Source organism: Rhipicephalus microplus, chromosome 2, assembly GCF_043290135.1.
Source record: "Rhipicephalus microplus isolate Deutch F79 chromosome 2, USDA_Rmic, whole genome shotgun sequence".
NCBI classification, from domain to species: Eukaryota; Metazoa; Arthropoda; class Arachnida; order Ixodida; family Ixodidae; genus Rhipicephalus; species Rhipicephalus microplus.
In genome coordinates this window covers 290,671,098-290,689,377 of record NC_134701.1, presented here as the reverse complement: position 1 = coordinate 290,689,377, position 18,280 = coordinate 290,671,098, and the positions used below count along the sequence as shown (strand labels likewise).

Here is an 18,280-nt window from a genome sequence, read left to right as displayed (position 1 = left end):
CTGCATTCTGAGAACGTAATGCCAGGGTCACATAGGATCATATGTATAAAGAAAAAAGTGCAGATGCGGCTTATGACAAGTTTATGCGTTTATTTAAGAAATTATACTATGTGTGTTTTCTGATGAACCCTTTAAAACGGACAAAAATATTTAGCGAACCGTTGATCGATAAGCACCTGCTTAAGCTTGTAAACAAGAGGGACAGGTTGCACCGTTCATTTATACAAACTAAATCACCGCAAGCATTAAAACATTTAAAGAATACAGGAACTACGTCACAAAACAACTAAGGGATGCTAAGAAGCACAATAACTTTATTCTGTTCAACTGAACTGCAGGACGCCCTGATAAAATTCGGAGGACACCCGCTTCGATAACTGGGACTGGGCTTGAAAGAACTACGACAGTGCTAAAGAAGGAATCGAACTAATAGAGGTTGATCTTGCTGATGCGTTTAATGACTTTCTTTTTGTCCCTTTGTCAGGCATAGGATGGTATTGACCTCTCGTACATGAGCCCACCTAATTGTCAGTTACTGTTCCTAAGGGGGTAGGGGAGTTACTACGCAAGAAGTTACTGTTTCTTCATTCTTATCAGTAAGTAACAGTGGAGCCACTGATGCATTTGGTATTCAAATCGCACAGGTAAATTTTGTCATAGATATAACTGCATCTTGCCTAGAGTACATAATTAATGTTTGCTTTTTGCGGACAACTGGCCTCGGAGACAGACTTTGTGTCTTATACTCTTTGGTGTTGCCTTTCCTCTGTCGCTATTTTTTATTTGTAATTTTTCTCTCTCTTTCTCGTCGCAACGTTTCTTTTTACCATCTTTTATTCCCCTCACCCCTCTCTTCAGCACAGGGTAGCCAGCCCGTCTAAGAACTGGCTAACTTCCCTGCCCTTCCGCTTACTTTTCTCCTCCTCCTTTGTTTGACAGGAGGCGCTTTCTCTCGAAGGATGCAGACTGCAAAGGTCACAGTAATATTTAAAATAGGCGGCAAGAATGATCTTTTAAATTACCGCCCTGTATCAGTGCTGCCTGTTTTCTTTCTTTTCTTTTTGAAAGTGTTAGAGAAAGTGATATTGGAGCGGTTTGTTTGTTCACGGACCACTCTAATATCGTAAGCCTTGCACAATTCCGTTTTTGTTAAAATAGGTCAACTGAATTTTCCCCTATGACCAAAAAAGAGGTTATATTGCAAAAATGTGAGAAAAAAATGGTGTTTGATATTTTTCTCGATTTTTCAAAGGCTTTCAACCTTATAAGTCATAATGTTTTGCTTAAAAACTTGATCACTATGGTATCTGTAGCGTAGCTTGTTATATAATAACATCTTACCTTCACCACAGATGCCAACTCATAGCTATATCTAGGGACCACTCAGAATTAAAATCTGTAACAGGCGTCCTGCTGGGGAGCATATTGGGTCTATACGTCTTCATAATGGTCATCAATGACATGGTAAATGTTGACCCATTGGTAAAGTGCGTAATTTATACCGACAATTCACGCATCTTTTTCGCGTTTTTTGAGGATGGCTTAGCTTCTGAAATGTCAAATCGAGCCAAAAAGACGCTTGCAAGTATACACAAGTGGGCCACTAGCAATTGTCCTAAGAGTAATGTAGAGAGAACAAAAGCAGTAATGTTTCATCCACGTAATAAACAATTTCAACTAAGGCTCGTTAAATTAAACAATACCTAAATAATAAAAACGTACGTCTTTCTAATCACATGGTGTATATTTTTCTCAAACTATGTCATAGGGTTGCCAAGTGAATCACTCAGTAAATTATCTAGAGCAATAGGTACTGTGCGCTGTCATTGCAGTTATCTTCCTACACCCATTAGTAAGAGTTCAATGTTTAAGGCTACACATATTAATAAGAGTTCAAATAAAACTACGCACACTAATAAGAGTTTATTCATTCATTCAATGTTTCTTTGGTTGAATACAGAATTCTTGTCTAAGGGACTACAACAGCCGAAAATATTCAGCGACTCGTGGTACTACAAAAAAGAGCCATACGCCTTGTTTCCAGGGTGCCATATCCTTTGTTCATAAAGCTTAGTACCATAAATGTTTAATCTTTGTACACAGCTAGGCTTTCTCTCATGTATAGACTGGGCAAAATTAAAAATGATGACTCTTTAATAGAACTGGCATGGTTACAGTAACATAATTGCTTTTATAGGTTTCGTCATATAGAACCTTGGATTTCAAGAAAAATAGAACTCTATACGGTGACCAAATGCCACAGCTTTGTTTACCGATAATTTTAAATCGGTTACACAAAGAAAAAGGTCTAGACGGTATCCACTTTGTCGCTAAAAAGCCTACGTGACAAATTTGTATGATTGCTTGTGCTGCCAAAGGTTCATCTGTTAGTTCTTTTTTATTTTTTTGGTATCACCATTAAGGGTATTTTTTCTCTTGGTTTTTAAATGTTTACACAATACCCTTGTTCATTATTTATTGCCGGGTTTGTTTACTGTTTTTGCTGTTCTTTTTATGCATTACGAATAGGGCATGCCTTGAACTGCTGTAACCACTCAGTGTGTGAGGTGGGCAGACTCCCCTGAAGCTGCTCAGTGCAGCTTTTTTGCCTGCCCTCCTTGCAACCTTGTAGCGCAATAAACTCAATTCAATAATTCAGTAATCATGAATTAGGATTCATCCCCTGAGTTACTCAGCAAACTTCCTGTTCATCCTCCTCCTCCTCCTTCAATGTCACCGGTAAAGCGCAGGCTATGAGGTTACAGTGTATGCATTACTGCTTCATTAACTCGTACTCCCAACTCTGCCCATTATGGGCCTCTGAAAATCTCTTATAAGCACGCGGTAAACAGCACGGGGGAAATCGTATCCCCTTATCTTACACACTCCTTTACTGGTATTCCGTCGCTGTCTTTGTGGAAGTTGATCCGCTGTAGATTTCTTCGAGGATGTTTATATATGCTTCGTCAACGCCCTGATTCCGCCGTGTCTGCATGAATGCTGATGTCTCTACTGAAGCAAATGCTTTCTCGTAATTTATGAAGCCTGTGTATAGTGGTTGGGTGCATTCTGAGCAATTTTCTATCACCTGATTGATAGCATGCATGTGGTCGATTGTTCAGTAGCCTGTATGAAATACTGCTTGATCCTTTGGTCGATTGAAATCTAACGAATGGATGGATGGATGGATGGATGGATGGATGGATGGATGGATGGATGGATGGATGGATGGATGGATGGATGGATGGATGGATGGATGGATGGATGGATGGATGGATGGATGGATGGATGGATGGATGGATGGATGGATGGATGGATGGATGGATGGATGGATGGATGGATGGATGGATGGATGGATGGATGGATGGATGGATGGATGGATGGATGGATGGATGGATGGATGGATGGATGGATGGATGGATGGATGGATGGATGGATGGATGGATGGATGGATGGATGGATGGATGGATGGATGGATGGGTGGGTGGATGGGTGGATGGGTGGATGGGTGGATGGATGGATGGATGGATGGATGGATGGATGGATGGATGGATGGATGGATGGATGGATGGATGGATGGATGGACGGACGGACGGACGGACGGACGGACGGACGGACGGGAGTTTGTCTCAAAACCACCTTATGATTATGAGAGACAGCAAAATGGGGATCGATGGATGGACGGACGGATGGTACTGTGAAAGAATAACTTGTTAATGCAGGAAAAAATGTTTTGTTTTAGGTGTCCGATTTTCCTTTGCATTCTTCATTCATTTGGTAGGTACCACAAAGTCTCGCGTATGTTTATAAATACAGTGGAAATAACTTCTGCTGCTTGGAAATACGGTGAAAATAACATTTGCGTTTTGAAAACACACGCGTTCTTTATACTGGGTTCACAATAAAGCATGTAACATTGCAGCAATATTACGTGTTACAATTGGAAATTGTCATCGGGCGACATAACCCGCCATTATCAAAACGATTTCGGGTTTTAAAGCCGGCCACTTTAGGTACACACGTTAGTGTGCGTGCCAGCATGGCAAGTTAGAAAAGATTGCATGCTAATAATTGTTCGGGGTTTAAAGCATGCTTCCCATTAGACAGAATGCACCCATATGTCAAAGCTTCACAAGCGCAAGTCATTTTAAACTTTATTGATTATGTTATAGTAATCCAAACTGAAATTTCTCGACTAAAAACATACATTAAAAATATGTATTTAGTGGTTGAAGTACCTTCTACTGAGGCAGTAAGTGGATATCGCGTTCAGCTCTCAAAGCCGAAGCCCAACAGTCACCTGATTTTTCAGCTTCATTTTTAGTAGAGCAGAGGTGAATAGGGGGATTCACCAAATTTTTCTTGCGCATAACTGTTTGAAGTTGTGATACTTTATTGGTATGCCACCCGAATAACGGCTAGCTTGAACGGCTTCATTGTTAATGAAAAAAATATGTTGGTAAACGTGATTTTGTACGATATCAATGATGGAGGAACGCCGAAGCTATGCGACGAAAGAGAGAGAGAGAAAAACAGCTTTATTTATCCCTAATAATAACTTGTCACTGAGCTAGCTATCGGCAGTCTAAATAAATACAAAGGCTTAGGTGAGGGAAGTGATTCCCATTCAGGCTCTTACACCGCCACATGTTGTGGTCCAGTTCCACTTTGCTGACCGAACAAAGCTTGCCAGGCGGAGTAGGGTTACATGCTCGGGTGAATTTTGTAGAACTATGCCAAGGAAGAGAAAAGTTAGAGTTTGTAGTTTTCGCTATAGAACCTGGCGTCTGCGAGTGGACCGACGCAATGAACGTGGGAGTGTCTGGCGACGTAAAATGCCCGCAAATGTCATGGCAAGTAAGCAACGTCTCTTTGGAGGCAAATGCTGGAGGGAGATTATGGGCTTCTCAGGCGTCCCTTAGTTGAGCATTTGCTCGCATCGTGAAAGCTAGAGGACTTGCGTGGGCCGTTTTATGACCGTGGAGGAATATGTGCAACTGAAACGAAGGAGCACCTTTTGGCCGTGGCAGCTGAGAAGTGGAAGTCAAATTGGGCAAGGAGTGAAAAAAGCTGTAGAAGCGAGATGTCGGAAACCGGTAGGTTTTAACTTTGTCGTTGATGCTGGAGAAAAGGGGAAGTGGCTTTAATAGAAGCAGAAGCAGTTGGTAGACCTGAGCACGCAAAAAACAATTATTGCGCTTTCTCGTAACTGTCACAATTAATACCAAGAATCAACCTCAATATTTTTGCATTGCTGAAGCATTAGCCACTTAGCCTTCTTCAATGTCCCAGCTACTAAAGATTCAGCTTTCGGTATTAAGTGCTGCTACGGACGTGCGCAGACACCTTTTTCTTCCACTAAAGGACTTCGATCATGGGGGCAAGACTTGACCGTTAGTTATTTTCTGGGTGCAAAAACTAAATGGGGGTTCTTTTATATGCGAATACTTTGAATATAGAAGTAGGAGTATACAAGTGAAAAATAAGTCAAATTTAGCAGTCAGTGATCTGTTTGATAGTAGTTTGCTGTTAAATATAATGCGTTCTCTTTTCCTCCTGACACTAATGTTGATAAGTGATTCCTGGCGAGCGCTTTCGCTTGTGTGCTCACTAACTTCAATCTTGTCAATGTTGTCTACATAGTTTGCCAACAGTGTTGCTCGTTGCCGCTCTCTAGTATGATGCTCGTGGAAGGAAAATGGCAGAACGATAGCACGCTAAACTGACAGGAAGACAGTGAAAAGTAAAACTCTAATTCAGATAAATAAGGTTCAAGCGAAGTATGGCATTGTCGTATTTTACCTGCATTCTGCTGTATCGAGATTCCTAAATGTCAAATGCAACACTTTTGACAATCATCCTGACGTCGGTTTGGCCATTTCCTTTTTGTCTGTCTAAGATGGTGCTTCCTTACGTCGTGAAAATGTTAACTTATATTTGTTCATGCGTGAGAAGAATTTAATGACGAAAAACTGTCAGAGGGCGCAAATCTGGAGTGGTATAGTGCGTCAAAAGCGAGCTTGTTTCCTTCGGGCCTGACAAATAGGCCTTCTCCGCAGTATGCCTCTGTAAAATTGCAGTTTTGTTGCTCTAAAAGCTCGTAAGACAAGATGTTAGGGCGAAAAGAAAGAAATTATTCCATAGAAACGGCAGTGCACCTGGGTATTTTCTTCTTTTTCGTTTACGAACAGCGTTGGTTCTTCTAGTCACAGGCCTTGTGCCGAACGATGGCGTGTGGTGGTGGTTATTCGTCGTGGAGCCCTCAAAAAGACCATTAATAACCGCGGGGCGCCAAACTGTTCGAGCCACGTTGCTGGGGAGGAGGCGAGGGGTGTTTCTTGCACTCTGTGCTTGTTCTTGTTGTGCTTGCTTGGCGCGACTAAAATCAATCAGGGCTGCCAGCACCTTTTGTTGCCAGAAAATCCGTCGGCTCGCGCTTGGAAGCCGCCATTCAGTTAAACTCTGGCCCCAGGGGCGTGGGAAGGCGACGGTGGAGCAGCGAGAAGTAAACTAAAAAAGTAAGCAACAAAAATATAGAGCGCTTCGGTTGAATACGCTGCCTAAGTTCATACTTTCCAGGGTTCGTTCCGAATTTCTGTTAAATTAGTGCTGTGGTGTTGCCGCCCTTTTTAAAACTTTCTGGATTCTTCTACGATCGTTATTTCAATACTTGTGTTGATGTACATTGTCAAGGCAGTGTAACGTGTTTTCACGATATGGTTCCTCCAGTGAGTGCCTCAAAGAACAGGCTTGGATGAACGATCACATGTCATGTTGATCACTGTCGTGAATCTCGGAGGCTTATGCTGTCGGCCATGAATTGAGAGGATGGTGGGAGGCACAACAAACGTAATTTACTTACCAAAAATAACAAGAGAAAAGCTGAACACTCTATAAACAAACCAGAATAAAAAACGTGCATGGAATGTTGCTATTCAAAAATAAAGTTGCAATGTAGTATTGACTCCTCACTACATATATCTACAGTCTCTACCAACTTTGGCCACTGTGGCCTTGCAGTCGAACCATAGTCCCAGTCCAAATGAAGCACTCTTACTTGATTTCGTAAATCACCGTCGGTCTAACCTCCGTTGTGTAGGGTCCACGGCCGAAGTAGCCGATGATCCTCTTCAGCTGTCGCCCTCTATTCCTAATGGACAGCCCCCGCAGGTCGCGGGTTGGAATCCCGGCTGCGGCGGCTGCATTTCCGATGGAGGCGGAAATGTTGTAGGCCCGTGTGCTCAGATTTGGGTGCACGTTAAAGAACCCCAGGTGGTCAAAATTTCCGGAGCCCTCCACTACGGCGTCTCTCATAATCATATGATGGTTTTGGGACGTTAAGCCCCACAAATCAATCAATCAATCCTAATGGACAGCCACGCTGCCGTAAGTCTTTTATTTCCTTTTCGGCATCATTGACCTGGTGGTACGTTTTCGTCGGCTAGTCCTCTGCTCGGCGTGATGACGTGGCTTTTTGGGGATAGCTGCTGGCCGAAGTATGAAGGGGGACTGTTGCCGATGTACCCGTAACTGCCGAAAGAGGCTGAGGCATTTGCCAGAAGCCTTTTTTGAGCTTCGTCGAGGCCAACGGCCACGCCACGAAGTGTCAGCCTCACGGTCGCCGGAACCGAACGTCCAATGCTTCGTGCCGACGGTACGAAGCTGCGGATGCGACATTCTTTTCACGTAGCCACGCAAACATTGCCAGCTTATCGAACTGCCACCTTCATTTACGGCTCGTGTCACGCGCGTCGAGCCATGGGCTACTTCACACTCGCGCTCGTGCCTGTTCCGAGTGGTACTCATCATTACTTGTCGCCTTCGTTCACATACACGACAATCACATGCACACACATTATTGGGCCCGACAATACTTGGGCCTTCCAATCCGGCCTTCTCTGCGGAATTGCCACACTGTGATCATTCGTTTGCGGGTACTTTCCACATTGTGTGGGCATGCCCATCTAATCCGGCGTCCCCCTCAGTCACTTCACCTTCAACACATACCCGAGAGAGCAGGGAGGCTGCCCTGCTCGGCTGCTCGGCTTTGAAGGGTCAAAGAGCCCTCTTGGCCAGTGTGCGTGCCGCCGCGAAAGCCACAGGGCCTCGGACTAGGGACTCCTCCTAGAGTTTGTACAAGATGGGCCCTTGACGCCACCCCTTTCTCTCACTTGTAAATAGTTTCAATATATGTTTTTCAGCACCACCACCACAGTTATTTACTACGTTTTTGTTGTCGCCCACCAGCTGAAGCAAGACACATTTTGACAATGGGCTTTTCCTTCTCTTCTTCAATGTTGGTGGCCCTGCCTCGCTCATCCAATGCGGGAACATCACAACTTCGCACCAGTTCACGTTGCGCTAACTCTTCTTCGCAGATCAGTGCAAGGAGAAAGTGATTGAATGTGACAGCAAGTACTAATCCGTATCGTAATTAATTGGTGACCACACCGAATATTTGCGCAGTTAATTGTTTGTCATTTTTGATCATTAATCCGGTTATCTCACCATCCTCGCTATTGGTTCGCGAAAGTTCTCTTCCCTTTCTTAGTAATCGTATTTAAACGTGTTCAAAAGCCTATGATGCTGTCAGTCTCCTCGGCTAGCCGGTGACCTTAATGAGAAACGTCCCGTGTTTCTTGGTGTGGGTGGAAGCAGCTGTGAGAGAGCGTAAAAAAAAAAAGTCACTATTTAACCGAAAGAGCGAAGCAATGAGTTATGCAGCAACATACTCCAATGTCTTACTGACCAAGACTAGAATCAAATCTCGCGTAACTCTACAAAACGCTGATGTAAAGGTGCGTTTACACTAGAGCGACACGACTCTGACACAAGACAGAGAGAGACCATCGGCCGATGATTGGCCCGCCGACGAAGTCGCCAGAACCCATGGTCACACTAGGCCGACGACGACGCCTCAAGACATCATGGCGTTGCAGTGCAACATAACGACATATCGAAAGCAACAGCAAAACGCACTCGCAGACCTGTTGTCGGCGTGTCGTGGTCAGATCTGTGGCTGAGAAAAAATTTACCCACGTCTTCGCTTCAAGCGACCACGAAGGGGAAAATCTTGGGGGAGATGACAATGTCCCTCTGAAGCTTCCACAGCGTTTGATTAGGCATCTTTTACACCCCACGCAAATATTTTCTTCGCTTTTCTTTCGTGAATTCCCACCCCCGTCCCTCGGCGCCGTGGAATACAGCGGGGGCTGGGCCGCGTAGCCGGAGAGGTACAATAGCAGAGCAGAGAGCATGGCTGAAAATTATGTGCTGGTGTGCAAGTTTAGTCGGTATCGCTGCGTATGCCTCCAGTGCGACTACACATTTAGCCAACGACAGGCCGTGAGCACGACAAGACACAGACACAGTCTTCCAAAGACCATTGGTGGACTGTTTGTGTCGTTGTAGTGTAAATATAGCAAGACAAAAGACACTCCCAAAGACAGTCGGCCGACCGAAATCGGTGTTGTTTCTCTATAGTGCAAACGCGCCTTAAGAGAACACGGTCGCTCCAGGTACACTTTTGGTACCGTTTTTTTTTTTTTCGTATTGAGAGCGCAGCCCGTAGAGGCTCCCGCCTGCTGTAGGGGCACAAAGCGCGCGCTGGTCCTGGCCGCAATAGCGTGGCCGCCATAAGCGCCCCTCTCCCTTGTTCGCTCTCGAGATAAGCACGCACGCAGACAACCCCGGCCGGAAAGACGATGTTCACTTCGCATAAAGAGGCTAGCGCACCCTTTCCTGTATATATAGAGGGTTTCAAGAAATGTATCCAATATTCTTTAAAAATGGGCATAAAGCGCTATTTGCTCACCGTATTTACAATTTCTTTTTCTGTAGTGGCCGGCATAGTAAGAGCGTTGAAGACATCTGTTGAAACTGTAATTAGGAAACACACAAACTAACATTTTATCTAGTGAAGTTAGGCAGTTAAGTGAAAGAGAGAATTTAGGCCCTTCATGCGAAGAACCCATTGGCTCTTTGAGATTTTAGAATAGCGGCTTTTAGCAATAATAGGGAATGAATGAAATTCTGCTAAATTCTGCGGCGAAACCGAAACCCAAACGCGAAAGAGCGCAACTGCCTTATTTTTCTGAGAGGTCCAAAGTGAGGGAGCTTTGTTATATCAACCGTGAAGCAACTTCATTGTGTGGATGTGTGGGCTGCGTTTGCAATTACAGCACGCATGGCGCACATTCGTTAACGAAAGGGGAAGGACTGCACCACTGTAATCGCTGTTTTGAACACTGACGTCATTGTAGTCAACTGCTTGTTGCACTCATCGGTTTTTTAGTGATGATTTCGCCGCAGGATTTTAGAAAATTTTATTATTTCGCAGTAACTACTAAAAGCTGCTTTTCCTAATCCTCAAAATTACAGTTGGGTTTTCGCACGAAGGACTCCAATTCTCTTGTTTGACTTAACTGCCAAACTCCACTAACTAAAATATAAAAAAACTTTCATAATTACTCCTACATATGATGTCTTCCCCTCATTTAAGACTCCTGCCTCTACAGAAAAAGCAACTGTGATGACAGCGAGCATAAGCGCCTTTTGCTGATTTATAAAAAAGTAATCGACACAATTCTTGAAACAACCCGTATAAACATACGTGAATGACGGTGGTGGCGGCTACGGTAAATACTAGCTGAAGTTGCCTATATAATTGCAATTGCAATGAAAGAAAAAAAAACGCATGCGTGTGCAACCCTCCTATACTCTCAAAACAGCAGCTGCTGATGAGCTCTGCGTGTTTACGTCAAACTAGGCGCGGGATGTGAGGAGTCGGCTCTTGCTGGCAGCCAGATGAGAGCAGGGCCGGGCAAATATGCCACACAGGAACGCGCATGCCGCTCTTCGTCTCTAGGAGCGCGATACCGAAGAGTATTGCGAAGCGAGAAGCACTACAACGACACCGCGTGAAAATCACAGACTCCCTTCGCCCTCGTGCAAATGAAGAATCGGATGCGTGTCTTTCAAATCAATCTGTGGTGGTGTTGCGTCCTCTGTATACTACTCGTACAGCGTGGGCATGCGGACGCCTTCTATATGAGCATACGAAATTTGTGCTGCCTCACGTCCAGTTTTTATCGCTTCAGAATGATGCCTACAAAAGAAACAAAAATACATTACATGCTATGATACGTTTCTTTCTGTTCCAAGTTTCTGGGAAGACTACTCGGTGCGGTGATACAATTACTAATTCGGCAGTACATCACAAGAAAGGAGAGGCAATGCATGTTTAAGGAATTGCCAAAAAGCATGCGCAAATACTTTCAGGACCTCTACGTCATTGGAAAAGCAGCAATGTTTACACTTTTGTCTTAACTTCTCTATCTCTCTTTCACTCCCTTATTTCTCCCTCCATATGTACCGACCGTTCTAAAAACGTTGATGCGTACAGTAGCAAACTGGACATACAATTCCTGCATTTCATCTCTCAATCAAGAATAATTTATACACTGTCCATGGTTTATGAAAGTGATACCCCAAAAGTGAACAGATGTATTCTTCAAGTGGAATGTGACATGGTGTTTTAGTGGCTATGATGTTCGAGTGCTGACCCACAGATCGTGAGATCCAATCCCAAGCATGAAGGCTGCATTTTCGATGGAGGTGAAAATGTTTTAGGCCCGTGTGCTTAAATTTAGGTGTCCTTTCAATAACACCAGGTGGTCGAAATTTACGGAGCCCTCCGTCATGGCTTCTCTCATAAACATATAGTGGTTTTGGAATGTTAAGACTCGAAAAATTATTTTTTGTAGTGACAGGAAATATGACGTCAAAGGTGCTTAGTGCATAAATAAGGTCATACATGCAGAGGATTCGTAACTTTTGGTATGAGCGTTCTGCCATGGTGGTCTAGTGGCTAAGGCACTCGGCTGGTGACCCGCAGGTCACGGGATCGAATCCCGGCTGTGGCGGCTGCATTCCCGATGGAGGCGGACATGTTGTAGGCCCGTGTACTGACATTTGGGTGCACGTTAAGGAACCAATGGGGGTCAAAATTTCCGGAGCCCTCCACTACGGCGTCTCTCATATTCGTATGGTGGTTTCCGGACGTTAAACACCACAAATCAATCAATCATTTAATCAGTTAATGAATCAATCAACTTTTGGTAAGAGCTCTGTTTCCGCCAACTTTGTACTGGAATAAAAAAGTGAACACCGTGCATACAGCTAAAATATTGACACCTGATTCTAAGTTCAGCCAGTTTTGTCGCATTTGTCAGCCAGCCCATTTCACAACCATGTCGCGAAAGGCTCGTCATCTGCAAACGTTCGTGAGTGTTCTTTCGTCATTCTTGATTCAAGTTGATGGCACCAGATGGTATAGTTTACACGCTATATTTTTTTGCTATATTTTTTGAAGCAGAAACAGCTACGGCTGGTAAGTAGTGACGTTTCTGTTCTTTCTTTCTTTTTTTCAAATCAATCCTCTGTGGAGGAATGAACGAACCACTGTGGTAGGCTGACCATACGGAGACCTATCGATTGCGAATGAGGAAGCAGCGATAAAAACAAGAGCGAAACGTTTTCAGTTGAGAAAGATAGAAATCGAAAGATACACCAAAAGGATGCACAGGAACAAAGGAACGGCGCATGGCGGCGCGCACGCCTGAGTTGAAAGTCGCGTGACGAGCGTCGACTTCGGCTGTGGAGGCACCCGCCGGCGACGTCGGCCAGCTACAGTAATTCGCCGACTGAAAAGTGCGCCTTGTATCGAACTGAGCCCCGTCGCTAGCTGGCATTCTGTCCAAACTCGCACTAGGGTGTCCTTTGTTTCCCGTGGTGCGTGTTCCATATGTAAATCAACAACAACAACAACAACAACAACAACAACAACAACAACAACAACAACAACAACAACAACAACGACGACGACGACAACGACAACGACGACGACGACGACAATAACGGTAACGATATTATTATTATTATTATTATTATTATTATTATTATTATTATTATTATTATTATTATTATTATTATTATTATTATTATTATTACGTCAATGCGGTGGCCACTAGATTATTTCTGGTCAGTTGGGGCTCTGACCTTAAGCCTATAGGTACAGAAGTGTTCTTGCATATTACGTAGGCGTATACATTGAAACGCGACCGCCGTTGCCACGATCCAAGTCGCAAACAAGTTAGAAGCTACAAGGACGAAGTTTGCGCAGCTCCATGTACTTTCTTCTCAGTAAGGCTGAATATTGATGAGAGAGAAAGACGAAGGAAAGACAGGGAGGTTAACAACGAAACTCCAGCTTGCTACTCTGCACTTCAGAAGTAGTAAAGGGGGTAAAAAAGAAAGCAGTCTGTGACAGCAGTAAAAAAATCAAAGAGGTATATTATATAATGACTATGTAAATTTGAAGAAAGCAAAGGAGAGGACTTGCCCCTGGCAGGGATTGAAGCTGCGACCTTCGAATGACGTGCCCAATGCTTTACGTCATCGTAGGCGTTATTCGAAGATCGCAAATTTGGTCCTTGCCGACGGCAGGTTCTTTTCTCATTCCCCCTTTTTTTCTTCAGATTTACATTATATACAATCAATATTATTAACACCCTCTATACATTTTTTGGCATCACTGTCAGTTACGACCACCAGCCGGACTTAGTCGATATGAAGCCTCACTTCTTTGTCGTCTTTGGTTGGGGATTACGAAGGCATATATGTAAAACTTTAATTTGTGTGACCGACAGTGCGGCACATATGAGATCTGTGGCACCGAAGAACACATTGATCATTTGTTGTGCCGCTGGCCCCTGTTTGCCTCTGAAGTAAGAATGATTTCGGGTGTGATGCGGTGATCGGACGATCGGCCGCTCTCTGTACAGGTGCTGCTGGAGCAGAATCTGTGCAAATCACTCGTAGGACAACAAGATAGTCAAAGTGCTATTGTGTTGCCTAAGGACCATGGGCCCTCAGGACCACACAAGTGCAAGAGTCTTTGCTGATAATTTTCCTTCGATATAATCTTTCTTTTCTTGTGCTCCCTTTGTCTCTCTTATCTTCCCCTTTCCCTTTTCCCCAGCGTAGGATAGCCAACAGGACTTCTGCCTGTAAACTTCCCTGCCTTCTCTCACTTAGCGCGATACATTATAGAGCTCGTTACGTAGAAATTCTGGCGTCGGCATTGTCAGTTGTGAGTGAAAAATTATCAGTGACCCTCTACAAAAGGCCCCCATGCTACTGCACCTGTTTTAAGGCCACGCAGTGAGTGCATAGCAAGTTTAAAAACGTTTCATGCACTGTTTGAAGTACGCACTTTAGAAACAGAACCCTTAAAGCCGAAGCTTTAGGGTCCCCTAATATTTGTTCTTCCTTTCACTGTCTGTCAGTTAATATTGTGCCTAGCAAAAAAAAACAAAAAAACAAGCTGCTTAATTTCGACTTTTCCGTCTCCTCTAGATTGTGTTGATCACGACAGGACACAAAGCTTCACACTTTGCATACTTTGCCAAATTTGATGCACGGTCATGTATGCGCCAGGAATGAATGACGGTGCGCAGAGTGGACATTTAAGTGATATCGCGGTGAAACGTTGCTGCATTACATTTGCTTCCGAAGTTCAGTAAATATTTAGTGTTTTCTTTTCAAACAATCAGAATTTATTGTAAAGGAAATTTATTTTGTATTGGCACATCGGGAAACACCTCACAAAGCAAAGGTACTCTACATACATTATTTAGTTTTGCTTGCACATCAGCTACTGAGAATCCACATTGTTTCGCTGAAAGGACAGTAATATAGAAATAAAAGACAAATATTAATTAAACAACGTGTTAGACATTCAAACAGATATTATAAATGCACAATCTCGGTGAACGATCTCATATTTCAAGACAACGAAGTCAACTGTAGAGATTAGGTTGCAAGGAGTTTAATAATCAACATTATATGAATAGCCACCTTGGCGAGGAGACGTTGTTCAAAGCAAACAGCCGAGTGCATTTTATGTTTGTTCTTTTGTTCTTGGAAGAAACAATTGTGCATCCGGTTACAAGGTAAGGAACAGGGGGAAGAAAATTCTATTAAACGAGAAATCGGAGCCCCGAATTTTACCAGCCAGGTCGGAAATCAATCAAGACTTGCGCTTCGAGATCCCTAAACAAAATTTATAGAGAAAAATAAAAGTGTTCGAAGTAAAGCTGTGTCGTTTTAAATTAAAAGGTACCGTATCGTTGTCAGCGCACATTTTCCAGCCCTTTTTTGTCTTTTTGTTTTTTTTTTCTTTATCTGTATGACTTTTCTTTTTTCAGCTACATCGAGTGAACATCAGCTTTCCGCCAATGTTCTGTTAACGCTGAATCTCTATAGATGCTTCAGAAGTTTCAGTGTTGTTCAGGTGATCTTGTTTTATCGGCGCCAATTTCACTTCCCACTAGCAATTATTGCGAAATAAGCACATCAAAGAATACAATGCTTCTGAGAGTTGATAAGACGAAGGCGCTTTTTTCCAGCAAAAGTACCTTTCACTAGCATGCAGGTTTTGGGTTTCGTAGAAGGCAAAAAGCAATGAAATCGTTTTATGGCGCTCTGGTGCAATTGAAATCATTCGAAAGAGCGAAACATAGTAGGACGTATTGTTATTTTCAGGAAAGTAAGAAGGCGGAACGGAATGGCAGCTGGCCGGTGCGAAGACTGGGAACTCATGAGGGAGAAAAGAAATCGAAGAGACAGAAGGAAACGTGAGCTTTTAAACGAGGAAGCAGTTACACGGACGCAATGTGATGTGCGACAATTGTCTGCAAGTCTGTTTGCCTTACATCAAAAAAGCTCAAAACATCGCGTTCAACAGCTTCTATAGTGACCGGCTCTTCTTTACGATGAAAACCAGGAGGACACAGTAATAAAACACGCTGTAGTGGGGAACTCCACATTTATATCGGCCACTTCGGGCTTTTTTCTTTTATATACAAAAAAGAGGGATAGAGTTATATATGTCTGCATCGCATGTATGTCAACCAGTAGCTTTCTATTTTAAGAGCAAAGTTATACCAACGGTGCATAGTATTCGCAGTAGCATTATTGGCTCCAGGCTTTGTGGTCACAGGCACATCAAGATACTACAGGCTGTATTGTAATGCGCTTGAAATGTATGCCATGGCACGTAACTCTTCGTTCATTCCAGCGACGCAGGCGGCGCCACGCAGCTTTCCTTCGAACCTCGCACACGGTGATCAGTCTGCGACGCAGTTCGGTCTCGCGGTATTCATAAGCGATGATTCGTTTTCATTCAAGCATCTATGCGTCTCTTTAGCGAGAGGAAGCGTGGCCTGCAACAAAAGTAGAGGGCCTGACAAGTTTTGCTGCCTGAGAAGCGCATGCACCTCAGCACTATATGGCCTAGAATATATGTATATTTTAGGCACTATATCAGCGCGGTCTCGTGCGCCATTTTGACCTACCACCGCGCCGCCTATAGTCGCTGGAATGATCGAATAACTTCTGGACGTTCCCTCAAGAACAGCAGTGCGTTACGTATTCATTGCACGATAAATATTTAACCTTCGGTCTACCATTTGAAGCGTCACTGCAAGATTTACTTTAGACGAAAATTAAGCGTCTCTTGGAAGCATGCAGTTGCTCACAATCATACCTAAATGGAAATCTGGCGCTGTTGAGTTTCTGATTACAAGGGAATGACGGGATATGTGAGCTTCGAACTTGACTCAGACTTGTATACCTCAAAAACGCGTCTGGCTTCACGTTGAAATGTTTGATTTTTTACTAAAAAAAGCGCGTAATAAGCTATTTTTGTCATAGCACATAAACGTGTTTTTTAACAGTAGAACTTTCTTCTACGTTGATGTACAATTTTACGAAGCGTAGGAAGTAACCAACGGCCGCTAAACTTGGCAGCCAGACGACAAATTGAGCGTTCTTTTCGCCTCGTTTATGTAGTCTGTTTCGTTCCTTCGCTGTTTGGTTGTGCCGTCAAGGTGAGTGGACTTTTATTTTAAATAATATTACGCGTGAATGAGATCCGCTTATAAGCGTTTTGTTTTAGAGAATCTTTATTTACGCAGTCGTACTTGCTTTTGAGCCGAAGCCTCGCTCAACATCAACCAACACAAGCTTCGCAGACACATATACCATCATTCCCAGTAGTTGAACATCGCCCCTTAAGAAATTCACGTAGACGTTGGCGTTACACTTCCCTCTAGGTATTTGTGAGAAACACTATGCTTGGAGGCATATCATTGTGCGCTCTCCGTCGTTTTAATGCGATAGGGTGAAAGAGCTCGTGGCGCAGAAAACACGCCGCCAGCGTCAGTTTCATTGGTTGTGATCAAAAAATTGTCTGTGCGTCTGTGACCAAACAATCAAGTTACCGAGAAAGCCGCGGGAGGCCGCTACTTGCCATGCGTGCGTACGCGATCACAGTGAAAAAGCCGCGCATTCGAAGAAAAAAAGTGCTCTAGGTCACGAGGCGTGGTAGTTTCTTAGCTCTGCCACCCCTTTTTGCTTAGCTTCCAGTGCTTTCGTCGAGACGAGAGAAGAGATAATGCAATTTCAGCAGGCGACAAACCTTTGTAACTACCCTCGCACTGGACGAATTCTTAAACTTTTTGCGGCATTGAATTCGTGAGGCAATAAGCTCTTGTAGTGAATTAATTCCATGGTTACTTGAAAAGGTGTTTCAAGACCCCTTTAACGCATTTCGTTCGACAGGTGTCACGACGAAAACGAGCCCAATCGACGATAATAGCGCGCGCTGGTCCAATCTACTGCGTGTGTGTTTGTGTGCGTGCGTGTGTATGTAACAAAACATATGAATAAGTATGCACTTAGCGGCTGAAGGGTGCACTAGGGTCCGGATTTCGCTATCGCGTTCAACTCATAAAGGCGAAGCTTAAGGGTCCCCCCATTTTTTCCTGGTGGCCATGATCGATGAGCGAATGCATTCATTGTGGACACTTGTTGTGATGTGCCACTGTGCTCATTACAAAGCCACGGAAGCCGCAGCTAGTTTTCAGTATGCGCTTGCTCTAGTTCAGTGCAAATAACACTGGCCTGTCCGTACGAGTATTCACTTTTAGGGCTGCAGTGCAACAAATGAAGTCATTGCACTGAAAATACAAAGGAAGAGGGCGGGACATCGGGAATGTTCTTCCTGCACTTGTATATCTCTCCCTCTAACCTCATCGTAGCGAACCGGAGATTCACATCAGCTTAATTTTGCTGCCTTCCTCGTTCTTGTAAGTAACGCTTTCTGTATATAGCTGGTGATGGAAGAAGGTATCCTGAGAAAACATTCCTCAAAGGA

The 18,280-nt window shown here is 43.8% G+C and overlaps 2 long non-coding RNA genes across 2 annotated transcripts in view; one reads left to right on the top strand and one right to left on the bottom strand.

Annotated features, from left to right (window-relative positions):
• Positions 1–15,893, top strand: part of LOC119160077 (uncharacterized) — a 343,900-nt gene extending 328,007 nt beyond the window's left edge. The window contains exon 6 of the long non-coding RNA XR_012888404.1: positions 15,607–15,893. This is a non-coding gene — a long non-coding RNA (uncharacterized LOC119160077). The remainder of the gene's footprint in view (positions 1–15,606) is intronic.
• The window catches only part of LOC119160086 (uncharacterized), a 91,179-nt gene that overhangs the window by 8,792 nt on the left and 64,107 nt on the right, over positions 1–18,280 (bottom strand). The gene's annotated exons all lie outside the window — the stretch shown is intronic.